The following is a 7,403-nucleotide window of genomic DNA, read 5'->3' as shown; positions in this document are numbered from 1 at the left end:
TCAGGTTTCTACCTTCTTCGGAGAAACACACATGCCACCAAGCATTTCATCATTTTCCCCATCCTCTTCCAGTTTTCCCTTCCCACGGGGTTGCTGCTGCTATCAACATCATCGTTGGCATGCTCAGACAACTTGCCACTTTCACTTTGCTGTAAGATATCATACTGTCTTGGAAATGTCCAAAATCAACTGGAATCTGTTGCGCACAAATTGACGACTCATCTCAGAATGTCTGTAGGTACATCATAATGGTCTACATGCAATTGAGGCACTGCCAATACCAGCAGCATTGCAAGATGGCGTTCCATCAGTCTTAGTTCTTAATGGAGGCAACTTACTCTCTAAAGAGTAAAAATCGCTTGTCATAGAGTGACTGGTATCAGAATATATATTCTCCAAGTGCTGAAAAGGAGAAGATTCGCCAGTCAAACACTCCTGATTTAGTACCGACGGCTCAATGAAGCCATTCGCAACTTTAAATGGCAAATTTCATTCAGACCCTGGTGAATTGGTGGACAAGGCTTCTCGCAATTAATCTGATCAAATCAAGTAGATTATCCAGTCTCCTTGATGAACCTGATCAGATTATTATCATCAAATGACATGGATTTATAGGCAAGGGCATTTTGGTAGCAAAACAAAATTGCTTTCAAGCAATCACATTTACCTCCGGAACTTTCAGTGGAGCTAAGTGACGCTGGCTTCGAATGACAAATAATAATCTCTTGCGAGGCTTTATATTCACCTTGATGATGATCAGGAGACAAAGATGGAGGATACTTCCCAACGGAAGAACACCTAAATGGAACAACCAAGATAGGTACTTAAAAGATTCTAAACACAACGTAGTAAACAAACATGTAATATCAACACATTTCAGGGACATTTTCCGTGCATCGTCTGCCAGAATAAAACATTTCACTTAGAATCAATAATAACCAGAAACATCGAGCAAGAATATATCAAATTCAGAGTTCAAAATATTGGTAGAGCTGCAAAAAAACCAAGAATGGAAAGGTGATCACCTATCATTCCAGCTTGATTTGATACGATGGAAACTTTCAAAAACAGGTAATAATTCCTTGCTTTTTCAACTTCATTAACTGGGGACCAGCTCAATTTCAAACTCGCCACCTTTACAACTATTGGCTCTCGGAGAATCCATCATGTAGAAAGAAATCTAATGAAAAAAACTAAATCTCAACTGAGCTATTGCACCAATTACGAGTAGAACTCTAAGAACATGAACTACCTCAGTCTTTTGCCATATCGGTAACCTCCAGGAGTTTACTTGCACCTCTGCATTAGAAAGGTACCGGTGGAAGCTATCATGGGGCTTTGTCGGAAATGGTTTCGTATTCATTTCTCCACTGACATTATCATTAATTTCCAAAGAATCAATGCCGCGTTCCTCACTAACCGGTTCACTTTCAACACCTTCAGCAACATCTTGTCTCTCAACGGTAGCCTCAGAAATACATTCCTCTCTTTCTGGCCATCTGACCTCCTACATACGTCCCACCACTGAACAGGTTCAACTTCACCATCAAGTCATCCTCTTGGACATGTGTATATGAAGCTGTTTGAAATTTTAAATTATTAGCACCTGAATCGCCCAATTGACGGGAGAAGCTCATGTTGAACTACATGACCTGATGGAGTATAAACCAGAAGATGTTCCAAGGAAGTAGTTCTATGGTCAACATGCTGAAGAGCAGGTGATATAGAATTATGAAAAACAGCAGCAACAGCACCAGATGGCACAAAAACCTTTCCTGTTGTAGAATTCGCAACATTGCTTGACGTACTAAGCCATCCAAAACTACTGTATTTTATCCTGGTGACAACAGAAAGGGCAACAGGTAGTGGGGGTGGGAAAGGTTGCCGATTAGTGACACAAGACGAGGTAGACCACCATGGCAGGGATAAAAACTGGAGAAAGGGAAGGCTCTTCACCCTGAGAACCAAATGTTTGAAATCCTGTATCACCTCCAAAAGGGGATAAGACAAAAATATGGCAAGTCCCCTTGGATGAAACAATCGCAACCCACTGACTATAGTGACTAAAGCAAACATCTTGAATCATCTGTTAAATTAAACATAAGAATGCAATAATATAATATGAAATCAACGTAGAAAATAAGATATATCTTGAAACTAAAATTGTACTAACAGCTGATGTTATTCCACGATGTAGCTTGTAAAGATGCACATGAGAAGAGCTCCAGTCATGACTTTGAACACCCGATCCAGAGAGTACATGAGATGGCATAATCCTGAAGATGTTTATGTTATTTCCATATACTGATGCAGTTACCAGAAGGGTCCCACTAGGGTCAAAATTTAGTGCAGAAATTGGGCTTGAATGAGCTTTAAATTGAGATATAACATCTCGAGAAACAAAACCTTTACGACAACCTACAAAATCAATCATTTGAACCTAGTATCAGCCATTGGATTCTCCAAAGCTCCTCTATAATCTAAATATTCACTTGGCAACATATAAAGAAGACAGAACAATCACAAATGCATCCTCTTAAATCTAATTATGATCTCATTGCAGTCATTTTGCCCTTCCCTTTCAGCTTTGCAACTTTCATATACAAAAGGAACATTGGGCTTAATTTGTTCCATCTGGAGCAAGATTGGAAAATAGATAACAATCATTTCATTCTCTTTGCAGATTCTACCCCTTTATTAAATTAAACTAAATCCTATTTGTTCAGAGATCATAATTTCTTTAAAATTAAAATCACATTACGTTGCTAGCCTTATAAGTAGAAGCATCGCACAAAATAATCCTAGAGGAATCAAATCGGAACTTTTAAATTAGCTCTGGGTTAGTTGGGAAAGTAATCTCAATATAGTGATGCTGCAAACATCAATTACTTAGAATGACGCCCAAAGTAACAGGTTTGACCTCAAATTTAAAACACCTACACTTTTATCCTGAAATAGAGAAAAGAAAGATTTTATCAAAATAGAAATGCACTCTACACAAAAGCATAACACTAACCATTCCTGCATTGTCAATATCAGTTCCTGCCAGTCTTCCGAATTTCCAAACTGAATTTTGCGACACGGGAGAATTCGAACCGTCAGGAAGTAGCTCTTGACAACACTTGGATAAAGTCTTGTATCCCATATCTCCCAGGCTGATTAGCCCATGCCAAATGCTTACTAGATTCCATTGCATAACGAGCAACCAAACTACTGCCACCTGGGGATGTCGATGGACTAACACCGGTAGAAGGGGTTAGGTTTTGTGAGCTTAACCGGCCAGTGTTAGACAACAGTGGATTATTGGAAGCATATGCTAACCACCTTGGACCCACAGCCATTGGACCAAAGCCACATTAACCCCAACAGCCCCTTGTCCCACCAACTGGGGAACTGGATAGGTGATGACACACTTACGAGAGTGAGGGCATCAAAACAATATATCTGCAACCATACAAGAAGAGTTGATTACTTTAAAAAAACGTAGGAGGGTTTCTCGATGAGTGAGAGAGAAAAACAGAAAATGAGTGAGAGAGAAAAACGTAGAGAGAGAGAATTTTAAAAAAAAGTCAGTTCCCGATGTGTTGGTCGGCGTTTATCGACAACCTGAGTAGGGGGTTTCTCGTCATACTCTTAAGAAATTATTCTTAGTCCATGGTCCGGTTATGAGAGTTTTCATTCCCAATCAAAAGAAATCCTAAGTACAGATTTTCCACCTTTGCTTTTGTTCATTTTAAGAGGGAGGAAGATTTAAGGGGCTGTTGATGAGTTAAATGGGGTTGTGATTGATGGAAGGAAGATCTTAGTTAGTCCTGCCATTTAAGGATGATCATTCAAGGTCAAGGGTGGTGCATACTTCTTCAAACGAGGCTTCTGGTCAGATTAATGCAGATTCTTCGAAATCAAGAGAAGAGAAAATATTATCAGAAGTAGAAGGGACGATAGAACTTATAGGATGCTCTGATGTCAAATGGGATTACAAGGGGTACAAAGAACTATTGTCTGAGGAGTCCAAAGGAGGAATGTAAAGAAAAACATTATGGAGATGCAATTCCATCAGAAAGTGCCAATTGGGTGAAGAGGTCGTTAACAGGGATTATAAATACTCGTTTCAAGTTGAGTTCATTCGGAATGCCTTATTTAAGGAAGGCTATGATGTTCAAATTGCTAGATGGGGTTATGTTTGGAACTCTTGCGTTTTAGTTCTCAATTCCCATGAGGAGATGCTGGATTTGTGGAGCAAAAAGGAAGAGGTTTTAAAACAGTGGTTTGAACGAGTGGAACCTTTACTGAATGAGGCCGGAGTTCCCATGGCCTTCTGCATGGCAGAATTAATAGGGGTTCCTTGTTATGCTGGAATGATCTTTCTTCGAGAAAATGGCTGGGAGATGGGGCAAAGTGGTAGGTATTCATGAGAGTACAAGGAAAAGAGAAGACCTTACAATGGCAAGAATTTTATTGAGGGTGGAAAGCCCCTTTGATGTTCCAGAGGTGATCACTCTTGGATCTTATGGAAGATCATTCAAAGTAAGTATTAAGATTGGATCAGCAAGTGTATTCAGTTCGTTTTTTCAGTAATTTTCCGGTGGAGGATTCCGATGAGGCATTTTCTGAAGAATTAGGTCTGAGGAGGATGTAGACAGGTTGTTGTCAGATCATGGGGAAGGGAGGCATGTGCAGCAAGGAAAAATCTGTCAGTGGACAATTGGATTGAGCAGGGTGTGTTCAGTGGTTCTGGAGGAGTTAGTGAGAATAGACAGCTAGCAAGGCTTCCCTTAGATAGGAAAGGTATTAAATGTAGTCTGCCAGAAAGTCAAAAGGTTGGGAGTTTAAAGTTGGGTGAGTTTGCAGGTTTGGGGATTAGAAGTCAACATTATTCGGCTGATGGGTCTCAGGCCCATTCTGAAGACTCTGGGCAGTCTGGGTCAAAAGATTTTTCGGGTTTCATTTCTGGGCCAGCATATATAGTTAATAAGTGTGGGGATTTTGTGGAGAACCTTAATTTAGCAGGAAAAAACAGGAAAACGTTTAGAGTATTGGAGAAGAGCCCAATTACAGAGAAGGTGGTTAATGCAGAAATAGAGGCTGAAGAGAAAGTTTAAGGTTGGTTGAACCGGTTACAACTAATTTAGGAAACATCTCAAGGGGGAGACAGTTACACCGTTCTAGAAGAAAGGTCTCTGAGAGTGAGGTGCTGGAAACTAGAAGTTTGAGCAGTTGCAAAAGGGTATATAGCAGGTCGAGGGAAAGAAGATATTGGTGGAGATTTGTTGAACTTTACGAATGAAATAGATGGCACCAAGGTTGGGCAGAGGAAGTTGGATGTGGACTCCAGCACTGCAAAAACAGATTTGTTTTTCAACAGAGCTCATTGCTGATGGGAGTCTTCTTCCTAGCTTTGTTAATGGTCTTGGGGATGGGACCGTAGAGCGGGAGATTGAAGGTTACTGTTCTGAAGGTGAAATGCTTAAGACCCAAATCTGGTTTGTTAATTAGAAGGAAGAGGAGAGCTAGAAGGATCCTGTTTCGAGAAGCTCTTGATCAGGTGAGCATTGATACAGCATCCTCCTCATTCTCGAGTTTATTGAAAGAAGCTGTAGAAACTTGGGAGGTTAGTAAGCTTTTGGGAGTATCTTTTAAGGAAGGGAAAGAAGCATTTTTGGAAAAAATCATAGCTCTAGAGAAAGGCTTGATTGGGATTAATCAAGGTTTGGTTGATTGAGGTTTTGTTTGTACCTTGTTCCCTTTATGAAGATGTCAAAGTTAGTAATATGTTCATGGAATGTTAGGGGTCTGGGGAAAAATGAAAAAAAGAGGGTGTTCAGAATTTAGTCACTAGCTTAAATCCTACTTTCCTTTGGTTGCAAGAAACTAAGACTGAAAAATTTAAGAGGTCTTTCTTTAGGAGAAGTGGGATTAATAAGCTTAAAGGAGTTTTGGAATCTCCTTCAGTTGGATCAGCGGGGGGCCTGTTGTGTTGTTGGGATGACAATATCTTTGAGTTGGAGAGTCAGTTTATTAGTAGGAGATTATAGCTACCTTTGGTAAATTCCGGAATAAAAACTTCAGTTGTGGTTTCATCAATGTATACGGTCCAGCAGTGGAGGAAGAGAAAGCTGGTTTTTTTCAAGAATTAAGCAGTTTTCTTAGTGGACAGAATTTTCCCGTTTGTGTGGGAGGGGACTTCAATGTTTATTTACAAGAAAATGAGAAGATGGGCAGAGGCCAAAGTAGGAGCTCAATGGAGATCTTTAATGACTTCATTCTTCATACGGGCTTAATTGATCTTCCTATGAATGGGGGAAGGTTCACTTGGTGTAATAACCAAGAGAATCCCACGTTGTAAGATTAGATCGTTTTTTGGTTGACAGTCAATTTCTAGCGTTATTTCCGACATTTTACGTCTCTTCTACCAAGATCATTGTCAGATCATAATGCCATATTCTTGTGAATAAAGGAGTGGACTGGGGTCAAAACCGTTAGAATGTTCAACTATTTGATGGATGAGGAGGGTTTTGAGGATATGGTTATTTCTTCTATTCAGTTCTAAGAAAAGTCAGAAGAAGGCAGGTGCTTTTAGTCTTTTAAGGAGTGCCAAACATGCAATTAAAAAGTGGTCTGGAAACAGAGATAAGTATCCAGGAGACTTGATTTCTGAGTTAGAAAAGAAAATTTCGAAGATAGGCTGATATTCAAACAAAAGCAGGGTGCTGTCAATAGTGAGGTATTAACTGAGTTGAATAATTGTAGAGCAGAATTGTGGAAGCTGCACAAGATCCAAGAGCAGATTTGGTTTCAGTATTCGAGATCTAAATGGATTGAAGACGGGGATCGCAACACTAAATACTTCCATACCTGTGCTACGGTTAGGAAGAAGAGGAATGCACTGGTGGCACTTAATTTTAGAGGAGAAATAGTTGAAGACCCAATTGCTATAAGGACATGTGAAGGATTATTTTTTAAGATCTACAATAACCGATCTACTCTAGAAATTGATGAATTAAATCTGGATTTTTCCAGAATTCTTTGGAGCAGAATCAGTTCTTAGAGCAGGAATTTTCAGAGGAGGAAGTTTGGGATGTTGTGAAGTTGTGGAAGTAACAAAGCTCCGGGTCCTAATGGCTTTAATATGGGTTTTTCAAGAGGTTTTGGCAGGTCCTAAGGAAGATATTATGATTCTTTAAGAAGTTTTACTTGGGGAAGGATTGGGAACATGGAATAAATCACACTTTCATCACTCTTATTCCGAAAATTTCAACATTGGCGGTTTGGACGATTTTAGACCTATTAGCTTAGTTGGTGGTTTGTACAAGATCCTCTCTAAATGTCTGTCAAGGAGACTTAGGAGCTGCATTTCAGATTTGATCAGTCCATGTCAATTCGCTTTTATTCCGGTCGACAAA

The 7,403-nt window shown here is 39.7% G+C and overlaps 1 pseudogene; it reads right to left on the bottom strand.

Moving 5' to 3' along the window:
* Window positions 1–3,732, bottom strand: LOC120127292 (annotated as a pseudogene).
* Between the last annotated feature and the right edge of the window lie 3,671 nt (window positions 3,733–7,403).

This window comes from Hibiscus syriacus, unplaced genomic scaffold (genome assembly GCF_006381635.1).
Source record: "Hibiscus syriacus cultivar Baekdansim isolate YM2019G1 unplaced genomic scaffold, ASM638163v2 tig00110467_pilon, whole genome shotgun sequence".
NCBI lineage: Eukaryota > Viridiplantae > Streptophyta > Magnoliopsida > Malvales > Malvaceae > Hibiscus > Hibiscus syriacus.
Note: the sequence above shows the minus strand (reverse complement) of the source record. Positions and strands in the feature narration are given on the sequence as shown.